The following is a 16,938-nucleotide window of genomic DNA, read 5'->3' on the forward strand; positions in this document are numbered from 1 at the left end:
GGGTGGCACTTGCCGACAGTTTTAAATTAACTGCTGCTTGCACACAAGTAAAAATCAAAATATGTTTTGATGTTTATGTGGGCACAGAGCAAGTCCCCACAAGAGTTAAAGTGAAGCAGTGTTTGTGCCTTGCTTTGTCAGAGGTTAAGATGCCCAACCTTCAGGCTGGCAGCTTTTCTCAGAGAATAATCTGAAGAATTGCACCATATAGAATGAATTGAGGTTGACTACTGTGCTGCTGAGCCCTGCTTGGAGAAGAACAGCCCTTGTTGTGTTGGTTCACAAGGCTGCTGCTGCACCCACTGATTCAAGTGCTGTCCATTACCTTCACCAGAGAACTTCACTGCAGTTCAAATTCAGCAGAGGGAACAGCCTGCACTTAGGTGTTTCTGTACATTAAACTCCTGAAATGATAAATATTTCAGTTTATTTCAAGTCACCAATGCTGTTGCCATTTTTTTTGGATCCATATAAAATAGATTTTGAATCCATCCTACATATTTGAGCAAGATATAATTTTGTTGTAGGCCATGTAGGGCTTGGGGGGAAAATGTGTTTAGTTTGGTTTTTTTTAAAGTTGAACAGGGATTACATTGCATATTTTATTCCTATTCCCTAGCACAGGACAAGCCCAGGATTTGGACATTACAGTTATAGTAAGCCTTGAGCAGTGTGAGCACTGGCAAGCTGCTGTAGGGATTCAGGGCTGGAAAAGCAGGACAGTATTGATCATGTTGGGAGTTCTGCAACAGCACTTTCTCCTCTTGGTGTTTTTGTTTCTGTTCTATAGATTTCATTGGAAATCTATCATTTGAAATACTTAAGAGAAGGAAACTTGTAAGCCTTCTTACTAGATTTTCCTTACTAGAACCATAGGACTGGGAAGGGAGCTGATTCAGTTCAAGATGACAAATGCTGTGCATTGTTTTTTGAACTCATGTTGATGGGGACATGTACAAAAAAATCCTATCAGACTTATTAAGGTTTTAAAGCGTTCATGCCAAGATCATCGATGGGCTGAATACATTACCAAGGGTGTAGGACTCCCACGTTTCTAAACAGGAAGCTCCTTTCATCTGTTAAACAAAAAGAATGGGAAAGAAAAATAGAAAGTTCTACAGAAAATTGAAGCACAGTGTCCAAGCCAGCCTTTTTGGGGGGAAGAATGGGTGGAAGGAAGAGAATAGATGATGTGGGTTGGAGCGGAAAGCAAGAACCACTGACGGAAAAAGATGTAGTCAGAAACCCTGTGCATGAGTGAATTTTTTCATTGTTGCCCAAATTAGTTTGAATGGAAGAAAGGCCCACTCCCAAATTTTGGAAACTTAGTCCAAAAAGCCTATTGAGTTGTACAATGGCGTTTGATCAGTTTATGATGTGATTGCCTGCACCAGCAGGGGACAAGGCAGGCGTGCTCACTGTCTGGGTGGGTGGACAGGCTCTTGCAGAAAGCACTGCACAAACCTCAGGAAGAGCTGGGTAATGACTGATCACAAAGAGGGGTTTTAGCAAAGTTTTCCTCTGGGTGGCACATGGTAAGCATGGATATTTGCTTCCTCAAGGCGCACATGGAAGGCATCAGGATATTCAAATGTAGGCATATTTTTTGACTTTAGTTTTAGCAATGAAAATTGCTTTACATTTTTCGAACCAGTTGTTTAATTTTCTGATAAGGAACTTACATTTTACACACCTGGGCTGGCTAAATATGGTGCTCTTGGATCTCAGTCTGTTGTTTCATGTCACCCAAAGCCAATGTCCGTACCTGCAGCATATGATGTACTCCTCTAGCCTTTTTCTGGGTGATTTGAGCAAGCAGCCTTTACCAGGGGCTTTAAACTGTTTGACAAATCAAAGTCTGAGTTTCCTAAACTCTTCCGCAATAGTGGATCAATTTTAGCCTCTAAAGGAAACCTTAGTGCTGCAGGCAAGTTACAGTTCCTTTCTCACAACACTCAGCTGTGGCACAGAAAAGTTACCATCTTTGTGGGTAAGGGAGGCTGCAAAAGCCTTTGCTATCAATAGCACAGTTTATGATGTGATTCATAGTCTAATTGCTGCCTAACAAAACTCACAGTTGTGACACTTCTGCTACAGGAAATTTGCATTTGCTCTTCTTGAATCCGCTAAAGTGCTGGGCAGTAAAACCTCCAGTGTGATGCACATCATGGCATCACGAGTGTGTGTCACTGGAGCTTGTCACTTATAGCTGATCAGGGTGTGTAAAACTTTGACCAAGCAACTCACATAATTCCTTCCCCACTCTGTTCTCTGAACATCACAAGAACTTTCAGGTAAGCAAACTATTTCCATTTAAAAAGAAGAAAGAATGCTGCTCTAAATTTTTGTTAAAGTATGTAGAATATTAAGGATAAAGCCTGTAGTTTTCTTTCTGGACTGCATTACTAAATTCTTCAGGAGCCTTCAAATTTCAGTGGCAGGGAAAATTTGAAACAAGTAAATGGTGCTCCAAATCATGATTTCTTTAAATAACTGCTGCAACAGATGACTGTCACTCATCCTTAGCACATAATTGCAATGATTAAGTTTCCTTTTTATGCTGTAAATGTGACATGTTAGCTAGACTGAATTACCTTTTTCACAGCAGGTAACTGTTCCTGGTTGTAGGTGTGGTATCCTGTGCTGTAGGTGGTGTGGCAATGCAGCATGTTGTAATTTGTTCTATAGCACCTATATTTAGTACTTTTTAGTAAAATAGTTGCCTCCCCCCACTGCCCAGATGTTGTGTTCCAGTGGTTAGAAGTCTGAGGAAGAAATGAGATATCAACAGATAACATCTGAGAGCTAATTTGATTTGTTCTACATTTGTAATGCATTCCTCCAAGCTAAATTCTTGTTGACTGACGTGCTGCTTATAAAAGGCAAAAAAATCCAAAGCTCCACTGCAACCCAGGAGGATACACTGCAGTTAAATTGAACACAATTCTCAACAGTTTTCTTCTACCAAACCTTCGGATCATTATTGCTGCCTGTGGGTGTAATTCAAATATTCAGAATTGTTTCTGATTTAATGTGATCCTATCCATAAAGCACAGGCTCTAATATCAGTGGAGATTGTCTAATGTAATAGAGACTATTTTCATGTTTAAATGTTAAGCCTTTATATCTTACTTGCCCTGCATTCATTCCCTGAAAAATAACCTAAACCCAGCAGTGCTGTTTGCTCACAGCTTCCAGGTTTGCAACTTCCTGTGGGTAAAACAAGAGCTCTGTCCTCTGTACTCAGTCCTAAAGCCAGCTGCTGGTGCTATTTTTGCTTTCTTGAGGCACTGGGATGTCCATGCAGTGATTTTTTTTTTTTTCTCCTCTCTCATGTGCAGTCTCATGAGTTAAGGAGAAATACTTCACATGTAGTCTTTCAGGTGCTGAATATGAAGTTCACTTTCAATTTCCATTACTTTTGTTTTCCTCTGTATTTTCTTTTAGTACTGTTGTCCTACAAACAGGGTAAAAGGTTTCATTCTTGTGAAGGGCTTTGACATAGCTGGGTTGAAATTTCCCCAATAGCCATTGCTCCATCTCACTCTGGTGCCAGCCTTGATAGACAGCTCTGAAAAGGAGGGGAAAACTGTTCTTGGACTGGCTCAGCTGCACAGAGAGATCACACAGAGAAACAGCCCCATCATCACATGTCCTACAGAGATCTGCTGGTTCTTGATCTAGCAGTAATACATACAAAGAGTTAAGGAGAGCTGAATGTGGTGTGATTTGTGGTCTCAAAAAATAACTCCCAGGAGTTATATGGAAGGTATTCCCACTCATAGTGAGCCTATTAATGAAGCAAACCCTTCATTAAACATGTGGCACTTAACAGACTGTAGAGTTGAAATTTGATGTGAACATTCAATAAGTTGTTTGTTTTTTTCTTACTTTATCAAGAGCTATTCACCCACAACTTATACAGCACATGTGAGATGTGAGATGCCTACACAGAGAGGTTGTAAACAGAGCATGAAAATATATGATGTAAGCAGCCAATTGGCCTCAAGCAGTTTTTTTCTCTTTCATGGGCTCTGTTGTATAACTGTTCTCTCCAGCCTTGCTCTGGTGTTTATGGATTGGATGGTTGTGTGAGAAACTAATCAGGGCAGTTTCTACTTCTAAGGACGAGGAATTTTTTGAGCATTATGGAAATTCTGCACGTAGTAAGAGGATCTAGAGAAGCAAGGGTTAATTTCCATAGGATTCCTTCCCAGCATTTCCTCCAAATAAATACTCTGTAAGTTAGGAATGAGCTTAGTATTTTGTGTCCTTTGAGCTGTAGGCTTGGGACAAGAAGCTTTATCTTATCTTTTTTTCCCTTTTCCTTTTTTTTACTGTTCTGGTGGTCAAGGGAGTTGTGTAGGGTGACTGCTAATCCCTGGTGTGTGTCTGAGAGGAGCAGAATTACTGCAGGTCATGCTGTCCTAGTACTAGATTCTTTTTGGTTTTAGGTTGCTTATTAGTCAGCCTTCTAACACGACATCCTTTGTTTCTAACAGAAAGCCATTGCAGGAACGCAGTAGCGAGGGAAGGAGGATTGCTTCATTCATAAATCTGAGAGAATTTTAAAAGGAGGCTATAAATTATTGTCTAATTTCTTTCATCTGAAGAAAAGAAAGCAGGATATTACAATGAAACATTTTGTCCAAGGTTGCATGCTGAGCCCATGGCAGAACTGCAAACAGGGCACGGCCCTGTCCTCTGTAAAGGGTCTCTTTAACCCTAGAGCCCAGGAATGCAGCCTGGGCCATGAGTACTTGGATCAGTGTTTCCACTGTTACACTGCTAGCATGGAGAGCACTGGAACCTCCAGCACTGAAGGCATTGGAGAAGGAATTTAACTGAACCTACAGGATAAAATATAGTGTTTTTCTACACATAAAGCAAACAAAAGTGCTTAATGTTACTAGAATGTAAGTATCAGTTTCCATGTGGGTTTAATACTAAAAAGATGAAATTATGAGTGTAAGACTTAAGAAAAATACCAAAAAAAGGATCAATCCTGAATAACTCAATCTCTAATCTCTTTCCCTAGAGTGAGCAGATGGCTGATCAGACTGCTATAAAGTTCAACTCAACAAAAGGTAAACCAAAGACAGAATACTAGGAAGAAATAAAGGAATAGAATACTAGGCTAAGAAATAAGATGTGATCCCCAGATTTGGCCCAAGATCTGGGAATGAGAAATTACAAATTTATTCTAGTCCTTTCTTATTCTGTTGCCACAGCTAAATAACTCAGAAGTCATGAGCACAACTGCTACTTCTAGAAGGGTTTTTGTACCAGTAGCTTTGGAGCTACTCTAGGCAGCCATCTGACTTGACTGAAATCTTGGCATGCAAACCCTGTTTGTAGCCATTTCACGGGTGTATGGAGAGCTTGTTTGCAATATTTTTTATTAGTAAAATACCATATCTGTATTAATCATAGTTAAAACTTTCCATTGGCAATCTGGGAAAGTAGTTTATGATACCAGATCTCTTCATTACAGTTATACCATGAAGTCCTGTAAAGGCATTACAGAGATACAGCTGCACCTTCATTTATCCAAGCTTCATTTTTTTCACACTCCTCCTTATTTAACACTGGGTCATGAGGTAAAAGTTATCTACCATGAAAATTCCCTTGTTTATGTGAATTTTTGCATGACCATATTTCTTCAGATACTTTCACAACCAAGCAGATACTCAATTTCTATATGAATTTGGAGAGATAGGAGGGACATGCAGGAGTGAAACACACTTGGTTTGTATTTTTTAGTGACTTGTAAATATTAGCATGGGACATACACTACATGAGAGTGCAGTTTATCTGGAATTAGCAAACTGATGGGTGAATATGTTCACTATTCATTAGTAACTCCTGAATAAGAAGCAGCCCTTTGGGAACTGTGCTGGTTACAAAGCTTGCACCTTGGTATCGTCCTCTTGAAGTCCAAATGAAGCCCCCCACCTTCTGAATGCTTGCACAGTGAGCTGTCAGCCTCTTCAGTTGTGGTGTGACAGTGCAACTCATGGGAGATGCAGGTCCTGGCATGTGGAATGTATTAGTTTGGAGCAAGATGGAGCACTGCCTGTTGAGATCCTGTAGTCTCTGTGGGCTGTACCTTGGGGTGCTGAAGATGAAAGCTTCAACAGTGTGAAGCTCTGCGTGGGCTGTGTTTGGCCCACAGGCTATGTTCACCATCCCTCATGTTCACTGGAATGTAGAACTTTCCAGCCTAATGCAGATTATGTTTGGTTTTTTAACTGTTTAACAAAACAGAACTTGTAATTTTCTGACCCGAAGTGGGAGTCACTTAAAATGCATTAGTCAAGGCGAAAGGAATTTCCATTTCACCCATGGCTCACACTAACCTCATTCTAAGCTCCTTTATGTTGAGAAACTGTCAACTCAACTGCTGATGAACCATCTTCACTGGCATGGTGTTACCAGGCATTTTTCACTTTAGACTTAGGCTCTTACACAGGAACATTCTGCATATCCCTTGGGTGTATTTTTATACAAGTGTGAACTCCCCATTTAGCTTTGTGCCTTCTTTGAATTGTGATTGATAAATCACAGCACCCCAGCTTATCCTTTATGGCTTCACCAAAGAGACTTAAATAAATTCTGAATGAGTTTTACCTTTTAGAGAAATATGGCAAGCAATTGAGGAGAATCTTGCAGCCAGATAAAATAACCCCTCTAAAATAAACCATGACACACACTGGATTTCAGTGTCAAATAATTTTCAACAAGGGTTCAGCCCATGAAGTATGTCTCTGGTAAATTCCAGATTTTTCAGCACACTGATAGGAGCTTCACCCTTCTCTCTTGCTCTCTGTAGATCTCACTCCATATTTAAGTCCCATTGAAGGTAGATGGACATTCATTTTTAAAAGTCAGGGTTTGATCATCAAAATTTTCACTGGTTTTGGCAGCATATCCTGTCTCAGACCAAATGTTCTGTTTAAATCTGTAGAGGACAATGTATGTTTAGAGGAACCATAAGCATGTGCCCATCTCCTCACCCTGCAGACCAAGGAAATACAAGTGGCCTTGCTCTTATCCTTACAGTCAGCATCTACCAAGGCAGCGAGGCACAAAGAAAATCATAACAGAAAATATTCATAATATGGGATTGTGTGAATGAGCAGATGGAGGAGGGAAAACTCCATGTACAGCAGTCCTGCCTTGTGTGGTTTTGTGGCCTTAATGACCTGATGATCCGTGGAAGGGGGAATATATTTCTTTTTTTTTTCTCCTAGAACTTCTCTGATCAATAGACCTTCCAATAGTTACACGATGGAATGACAAAAATGGTCCTGTTTCCTAAGAAATGTCTCTGGTGGCAAAGTTTTTAAAGGTCTGGGAGTTTCCCTATTGTATTTAATGGGGCCTTTGGCTCATAAACACATTAAACAAAGAAACAATAGATCCCTAGGGGAATTTTAAAAGCTGAAGTGTAGGAGCTTTAATAATATTATGAGGACCTAACATGTCTGATGTGGGAACTTAAATCTGAGGCAAGAATTATGAAAAGAATGTTGGAAGTGAAGATTTAATTACATGATTTATTGTTAATAGTTTATTATTATATATACAGTGCCAGGGGCACTCCTGTTGCTTTACAGATGATTACAGAATAGCAATTCCCAGATCAAAAATCTTGATCGTGCAATCTTTATTCATGTAAGTATTCCCCATGGTGCCTGATCTTGTTCCCTGTTAAAACTCAATGGTCTCCCGCAACACAGACCATCACAGACAATTAAAAGAACTTCAGCAAGAGAACACTGATTAATTATCCTCCCCAGAACACTGCATATTTTGGTGCCATATACTGTATGGAAAAAATATATCTATTGTGTTTTAGCAAGCCTCACATTTTTCTGCAGCTTTAATTCTTAATTACAGTGTCAGCAAACATTAAGATTATTTCCAAGATAGAAGTAGCTTATTTCTGGAAGAAAAATGTCCACTGACTTGTCCCCCCTATATGTTTCAGACCCCATTGAGTTAATGGTGTCAGTTAATTTGTATGTAATTGTTCCCTCAGTGACCAGTATAGAAAGTTTCACCTTCAGAGGCAGATGCTGAATGTGAAATACTCCTGCAAGCTAAGCAGATGCTGAAATCTCTGTTTGCAGAAGGTTTTGCTTTTCTTTGTTTCATCCTGTGCTGCTTTGCACTACCCTGGAAATGCCACCAATGAGAAATGCACTTAGATGGTTTTCCTAATTCTTCAGCTGAAATGGCTGTTGTTTATCCACTGGGTTGCTGCAGGCAGCCACAGAAGTGAACACAGCTTGTGCAACCATCTTTTGGCTTCTGTCTTTGAGACATAACAGTTCTGGTGGGGGAGAGACTGAGGCAGTTGTGCAGAAGGCACAGGAGGCTTTTTCCCTTCCATCTGTTACAGGATTCTAATATAACTTTTTGCAGCAGGCTGTCCTGTGCTCTCCGAGCAGTGGCACGTAGCACAGAGAGAGGTATTCTGGCTCGGGATGTGTGATGGTCTACATGCCTGAGATTCCAGTGCAGTGATCAGGATTCAGATTCTTATCTGAATATTCTTGGTCTAGACAGTGGGTAGGGAACATTGCTAGAGGAGGAACTTTGGATGATACCCAACACTGCCTGCTCTTGAAAATACTTTTTTTGTTTTTTCCCTCAAGGGTTGTGTTAAAACATTATTATTTAAAAGCACTCTAAGGTGTCATAATTACCCAGGATGTTAATGAAGTCTACTACTTTGTGCTGAAATGAGCATTGCTCTGGCCACTAGCTACATGGCACTAACCAGTTTTGTGTTTACAGATGATAAGACAGAAGCACAATTTTATGCAACTCCTAGTTACATTCAGAAACTTTTTGCCATGAGATGGTGTGCAGGTCAGAAGTCAACATAGGTTAAAAATGGGATTGGGATAATTTATGAAGGGTTGGTCTGTATGTGACTGTTAAACACAATAGTTCTGCTGTGATCTCTCATGATAAACTGTTGATTGCTAGAGAGTAGGAGGCTGTCCCTGGGCAAGAATTGCTCTATACACACACCTTGTTTCTTATATTCTTCACTTTATGTTGAAAACAATGCTCTGGGCTAAAGGGAGCTGTCAGCTGACTCAGTGTGATTGTTCTTACATTCTCACATGTTACAGGTTCTTGGAAACTTTTGATTTCAGACACTAATGGTGTGGCTCATAGCATTATTAGTTCTCCTTGTATTGTATTCATAGCCACACAACCCTTCCTAAACTCCTTCACCCCTGTCTCAGCATGTCTAGGGTTGAATTCCCAAGAAAGGCTGGTTTGTAGCTGCTATCAATGCTGCACACAGAATCCTGCCCCCCCTGAATCAACCACAAACTTTCAGAGGGACTGGAAATTCATTCACTGCAGCCATGGATCGCTTGGAGATTGCTCAGCTTCAGCAGCAAATGAATGCTGACTGACCTTCACGTCTCCCTTCCAGCTCTCTCCTAAATGTTTTGTCAATAAGCAATTTTGATGTGCAAAATTGAAGTCTAGCTATTAAGTGATTTATTTAAGGTACAAGTGAAGAAACTGTGAACCAGAATTATGATTACCTGGGTACACAATGTTTAGCTTCTGGCCACTTTTGGAAAGCTTCTTTAAACCCTGTAAGATATCAAGGATCAGCTTTACAGCCACAGGCAGGTTTGGCTGCATATCCTTGCCCTTTTCTCTTCTTGCACTATCACAGTTTCTAGGCTAATATATATTAGCAAATGTATGGTGCAAAATCATTTAGAGCTGGAGTAGATTCAGCCCATAAGTCAGATATGGTCTGCAGGCTGTCCCTCTCTAATCTAGACAGCCATGGTATTCATGTCTAGTCAGAAGGCCCCTAAATGTGATTACTTTTTATTAATTATTCTTGTGCATATTTTGGTAGAGCTTGAAAGCCCAAACTGAGATTAGGATTCCATTAGGTGCTGTGCCAACACACTCACCGTGTTTCTGTCTTCAGTCTGTCTTGAGGTCAGCAAGGAGCATCAAAACAAAACTGGAAATTAAATGTCAGGGATTGCTGGTAGGAATTGTCACAGCTTCACCAAAAACAGTGGGCATTCTCAAGTTCAGCTTTTGCCCAAAGATATGTTTTCTTGAAGACTGAAGACATTCTCTTCACTTTATGAAACAACTTTAGATATGTTGCTTTTCTTTTTTTTTATCTGTAATGCCTGATATTGGTATAAAGCTCCACCACTGAACCTGAAACTAGACAAGTGATCCTGACACGATTACAAAAAAATTTCAACAGAAAGTAGAATTGAGATCACTTTATCCAGAGCTATGTTTTCTAAGTTTACTGTAAATCAATGTTTAAGAAGCAAGTGACCTCTTGAAGACCTCAGGATTCAAAGAATTACTCAGAAGTGTCCATACAAGTTAATGTGACCCACAAAATACCCATTACTCATTTCTCTTTCTGTGAAACAGCTATGCCTTTGTTTTTCTCTCTCTTTTCTTTTAACTTGAAGGCAATTACAAGACCTGTGGCTTTGCTTCGTACATGTCACTGCCTGTCAAGAACAGCAGGCAAATGAGTAATACTATTCCTCCCTTTAAATTCTTTCCTTGAAGTGAAATTAATGAATATCTTTACCATGAAAGAGAAAAATCTGGTTTTATGGAGAGGCAAAGGCAGGCATTTACACTTAGATTGGTTTTTCCCATTTTCAATTGTTTTTAAAATAGAGGTGGTAGAAATAGCTACAGAAACAATGAGAAAAGGAAAATAATTTTTTAAGTACTAAAAAACCCCTTATCATCTGGCAACTGGCTAGTTAGAAGGTAGTGAAGTAAATTTAGGAGAACCATGGTGCTCCAAATGAGAAATCCAGTCACCACAAAAATACCATTCCAGTCTCTGATGCTTGGTTAGTCATTGTTCACCCATTTTTGCACCAAGATCTGGGAGCTTGAGGACAGAACTTTCTAAAGGACATCAGCTGAAAGAACAAAAATCTGTTAATCACCAAGTAAGCTGCTCTGCTGATTTTTCGAGGCCAGAAAGTCAACATAGACACAAGTGGCAAGAATCACAGAGGACATGAATGGTGAAAGGGTTTCCTTTTTCTTTCTTGTCTCTAAACAGCGTGCTTACCAGATTTTGGTGTTGTTATCATCAGACAAGCATTCTCTTGTAAAATTGATACCCCCCAGTCCACTCCTTCCCAGTAATGTAATAGCCAGTGGTGTGGGGATGGAATGGAAGCTCGGCACTCAGAGGGAGATGAGATCTTTTATTAGATATTTGTATGTACACTCTGCCCTCCCTGAGAGACCTTAAGGACAGGCAAATTTATAACATAACCTGATGAATAAACGGGATGCTTTCTCACCCTTAAACTTGTTTTCTCTGGTCATGGTGCGAGAATGATGGCAGGGTAATGTAAAGAAGTTTCCACTGTTGTTTGTGCTGTTTGCTGTGTGAATGAACAAAGGGCTTCAATCTCCAGCACTGTTTCGGCTATGATGAGTGCTTTGTAAATGCTGATGGATGGATCAAGGGAGGATGGAAAGATAAAAGTCTGACATATCTTGCTATATATGAATTCATATATGGATCCAAAGTGAAGTGTAATTATCACCCAGATGAAATTCTTTCAAGAGCCAGAGCTGTATAGATCAACAGAAGATATTTATTTTTAGGGTTGATCTTTGTGGGTTTTATTAGCAAGGCTGCCTACCCTGGGGTAAAAGCAGGGGAGGGAAGAACACAAAATCCTCTTGAGCTTCCATTGTTAAAAAAAAGCTACATAAAGCCTACAGGAGAAAACTAAATTCTGACATCAAGTTGTATTTTTGTGATGTTCCTTCTGAGATACCCTCTGCTTTAAACTGATTTGAGGAATCAGTGTAATAAAACTGGCATTTGAAAACTAGATTATGTATTTAGAGAAAAGGAAAAGGAACTTTGTAACTGAAACAAGAGATATGATAAGGAAGTTTTCACTCGAGACAATCCTGGATGGTTAATTTTACCAGGAGTCACAGTGTTTGTATACTGAGGTTGGTAGGTTAGCACAAACCTAGCTATGGCTCTGTTCACTATAGCCATGTGGAAGAAGTCAGACCCATTCTGTTAGTAGTGCCACTATTTTAGCAAATTGATGAGTCATTGCTGACATGCACTGTGTTCATATTTCAGGTTTGCCCCCATGAAACTCTGGCACACAAATCTCTCAAATGTAGCAAGCACCAAATTCTTTATTACTATATTTATTATGGGTTAGGGAAAATGAGCAATCTGAAGGTGTGTTCTGAAATTTTTCGAGTGGGCTACTCAAACTGGAACGCAGAAGAGACCAACTTGGATGTGCCGTTAAATTACAAATCTAAAGAAGCTGGGATCCAAGCAACAGCATTTCACCACCTGTAAGTGGGTGCTAATACTCCTTTTCACCATCTGGGGAGAAGACAGACCTGCTTAAGACTTTCAAAATGTTCTACTGGTCTCACACTGATTGAGGGAGGTGATCTGCTCCTCTGTGAGCCCCCACCTGCAGTGTTGCATCCAGCTCTGGGGGTCCCCAGCAAGGGGGAATAGATCCAGACCAACAGAAGGTGGGTTTAGATTAGATGTTAGGAAGAAATTATTCTCTGTGAGGGCGGTGAGATGCTGGCACAGGCTGCCCACAGAGAAGCTGTGACTGCCCCATCCCTGTAAGTGTCCAAGGCCAGGTTGGACAGGGCCTGAAGCAAACAGGGGTAATGGAAGGTGTCCCTGCCCATGGCAGGGTGTGGGACTGAATGATTTTTAAGGTCATCTCCAACCCAAACCATTTTATGATCTTCTCACAAGATCAGGTTTTATTTCTGCAGAGTTTTTGTGAACAGGACTGTTCTGCCCAGCAAAGGCTGGTAGCTGCCTGTTCATAATGTAGCAGATTCCAGCACTGGGAAGTGTTTGTGCTCAAACATGTTGAATCACAGACCTCTAGCACTTGCTTTGAAGAACCTTCCAGTAAGGCAGCAGTAAACACATTTCCTTCTAGCACCCTTTTCATAGTGGATTTTCTGGGGAGGACGAGAACAAAAAAGAATGAATATCACGGGATTCCTGTTTGATAGCAGCTGTAGTTTATAAGTGAGAGAATCAGAGGATTCAGCTAGAGGAGGGTGACTATTTCCCATCCCTCAGTGCAGTCCCTGGCGCTGGGCCGCTGCTCGGGGCTGCTCCCCGCTAGGTGCCGGTGTTGGACCGGCTCAGCTGGGGAGAGCCCGGGCGCTCCCGCTGCCCCCGCGGGAGATGCGCTCCGCGTACGGAGCTAAAGCACCACACGGACACTAAACAGGGGCTGCTCTGTGACCGCACAGCCAAAAGAGGAGAACGAAAAGACACTGAGAAATGCTGCAAAAGTGTTGGCTGGTTGACGTGGGATAACAGGATTCACATCCCACGTGCCCACGGGAACGTCTCTGTGATGTGGAGCGCCACCTCTGCTGCGATAGCTGCAGCAGCAGGACAAGGTGCAGAGCTGTGGGACTCCTGACATCTCTGTGCACATGGATAATGTGATCATTGCTTACTCACGCTTCAGAGACCAGCGGGAGCCGTCTGTAGTTTTGAAAACATAGAAATTTTCTTCCTTGGAACAGGAATTAAGTCTTAAGCAGATGTGGCACCCCAGGTAGTAGAAAGCAGTACTGCCCATGTTCTCATATGGGAAATGGGATTCAGTAGCCAGGATTAGAATACTGAACATTCTGGCTGCCAATCCAATGGCAAGAAGGATAGATTAGAATTTATTTTGTTGGGGCTTTTTGTTTTGTTTTGTTTTTTCCCTGGTTGAATCAATAGTTTTGTCCTCTGATGTGCTGTTTCCATAATTTCTGCATAGACAGTGAAGGTTTTATGTAATAGTGAATAAAACAAGAGAAGTGGATCAAGAGCTCCTAAGCTCTCTCAGGATGTAGGGCCAAACATCCATATCATTTCCTAACTGTTGACAAGTTCATACTGGATAAAAGCAAATGCTTTCAGCCACCATAAAGCAAAGTTATTTATTGTACAGTGTTGTAACTGATCATTCTTGTTGACAGAGTCTTTTCAAGATGTTTGGGATAAAATAATGTATAAAAGAAAATTTTACACCTGCTTTATATTTTGTTTAAGTTTTTAAGAGTAAAGACTGTAAAAGCAGTCCATCAGGAGTGTGTATATGTGGAACGGTGTGATTCTGTGTCTGAAATAAACACTTTCTGGGCTCTGTGTAACTCCAGGTGCACAATGACCTGAGTGTGGGTGCTGTTGCTTGTGTACCTGTAGATTCAGAAGCCAACAGCCTGGAGGACAGGACAAATATAAATGCTTTGTTGTGTGAAGTGGCACATTCTCTTGTTTGTGGCTTCACGTGGTAGAGCTGAAGCAAATTTCAAGGTGGTGCTGCAGGCTGTAGTAGCAGGTGCAGCTGCAGGATTTGTCTGCCTTGGAAATGAGACCTTGTGTGTGCATTCTCTGATTTCCTACTCTGAGCCTCTGCTTTTCCAATATCTGTGGGCAGTTGGATGGCAGTTTATGGCACTTAGCTTCTCAAGACAAAGCTCAGAATACATTTTTATGATTCTCTTGTACCTTTGAGTATTTGGCATTCTCAAGAAGTGATCAAGACAAACACTCAAAACTAGGGGAATGCAAGAACTTAAGTTATTGCTAGAAATTCACTAGAACCTTTGTGTCATATGCAGTAGGGCATTGTCTTTAATCACAGCCTCACATGCTATTAAATCTCTGCTCTGTTTAAAGTGCAGGATAGATATTGCTCACTTAATGAGCAGCTATTTAATATTTTCTTTTATCTTCATTGTTCAGTGTGTACCCCATGGCTTATTTACTGCACACCATTCAAAGCCTGTTCTGAATACAGAATTCTTAATTTCCTTGGGAGCTTTTCTTCAGCAGTCATGGTTATTGTATCTGGGTGCTTTACAGACATGAAATAATCTATTTTCACAATGCCTCAGTGAAATAAGGGGATACTGCACCTCTATTTGGACAGATGGAAAATAGAGATATGAAGATGAAGAGAAAACTGCCAAAGGTTTTTGATTTTCTGGGGTTTGATTTTTTTTCCCTCTGATTTCATGGCACCACAGAATATTTTACATATTTAAAGAATATTTCCTACCAATTTAAATTCTTGCTGTGAATATCCAACAGTTTTGCAGATGAGACTCAAGGGTATCCTGTTGGATCCCTAAGAGGACAACTGACAGACTGTGGCAAATTAATCCATTTGCTTAGCAACACAAAAAAACACTGTGGTGGAGGGCGAGGTGAAATCTAGTCTTGCAGGAGCAGCACTCACACATCAGTGGGAGACACCTGGACTGATAAGGAGGAGAAGAAACTGACTCCCAAATGAATTCCCAAACCCTTCTTTTTGCTGAAACCTGGCAGTGAATCTTCTCATCCCTTTGCCTTTGTCACAGCTTCTCATTTACAATCTAACTTTCCCTTCTGAAGGCTCATTTCCCCAGTGAGAAATATTTCTCCAAAAGGCAATTCAAGCTAGGAGTTTAATTTGGTCACCATTACCAGCAACCCAGTGGCACAAGTGCTTTCCCCTCAACCTTAGAGGTACCTGAAGGACACCTTGCTCACTAGGCTGAACTTACTCAGTGTAAATGAGCTCCATTTCCATGCCTGCCAGCTGCCCTTAAGCCCCACTCAGTGCATTTCCAGGCTCCCAGTCCCAATGGCTGTTTTGTCTTCTTCCCCCTCCCTCCATCCACACTCATCCTGAACACCCCTGTACTCAGCTTTTGACCATCTTCTACTTCTTGCCGCTCCAAAGAGTTCCAGCCACCTTCTTTCCCTTCCTATTGGTCTTGGAATTTTTACCTCCTGTGTCAGGACAGTTTTCTCATCATTGTTACAGGCTCAGCAGTGAGGAGGTCATTAGAAGCACAGGGCAGTGGAGAATCTTCCCCTGTCAGGATGGGATGGGAATGAGAGTGTGCAGGGAAAAGAAAATCAGGTTCACCAACACAGTCCTGAATTCTGCAGGCTCAGTTTAGGGGTTTAAGTATGCTGGCACAAACCTACCCCCCTTTCCCATGTAGGTGCTGCAGAGGAACAAAGATCTGCAGTGAAAACAGATTTTTCATAAACCTTTACCTAATATTGAAGATATTTCCACCTTCAAGAAAAATTGATTAAAGTCTGTGCAACGTAATTTCTGAGTTTCACAGGAACAGCACAAGACACTTCAATGATAAAAACTCTCTTCTCCTTCAGGATCTTTTCTGAAGAATATGGATTTCCAGATCAGTTTCTTTTTTAAATATGGCCAAAATTATGTATTCTTGTCTATATTCATTCTTGGTAAAAGCTGACTGTTGTGGCTAAAATTTTCCTTCAAATAAATAAATCAGCCTAAGAGAGAAACCCAGCATGGAAAATTTCAGACTGCCTGGCTAAAGGTTGGCAATGTTTGCAGCAATTGAAAAGAGGATTTTATAATGAATGGGAAGTGTCAAGCAACCTTTGTAATAACTGATTCTACCAACCCTTGCTTATAGTAACTACAATTATCAAATGTTTCAGTAAAATCATCTCTGTCCCAGAAAGAAATTCCATTTTAGTGCCAAATCCTTCAGGCTTAATATTTTCTCTACTAAAGAAGCCTTGATTTCCAGCCTCTAACTACTTAGAAAGGAATGTTCTACTTAATTCTCATTCATAGGTGTAATTCATGGCTAGTCTGAACTTTGAGTGCACCTGTACAGGCACTGTTTGTGTGTATTGTATTGTTGGCAACGGTGTCTGTAGTAAAACACATGGAATAGACGGCACAGTTAACACATTTTCCAAGGATAATAGGAATATCTTAGTCAATTAGAGCAATCCAATCAAGATAAAAAACAGTAGAGATGGTAGGGTGGTGAGGTAACTGGCACTGCTTTTACCTGGGC

The sequence above is a fragment of the Parus major genome, chromosome 12, assembly GCF_001522545.3.
Source record: "Parus major isolate Abel chromosome 12, Parus_major1.1, whole genome shotgun sequence".
NCBI lineage: Eukaryota > Metazoa > Chordata > Aves > Passeriformes > Paridae > Parus > Parus major.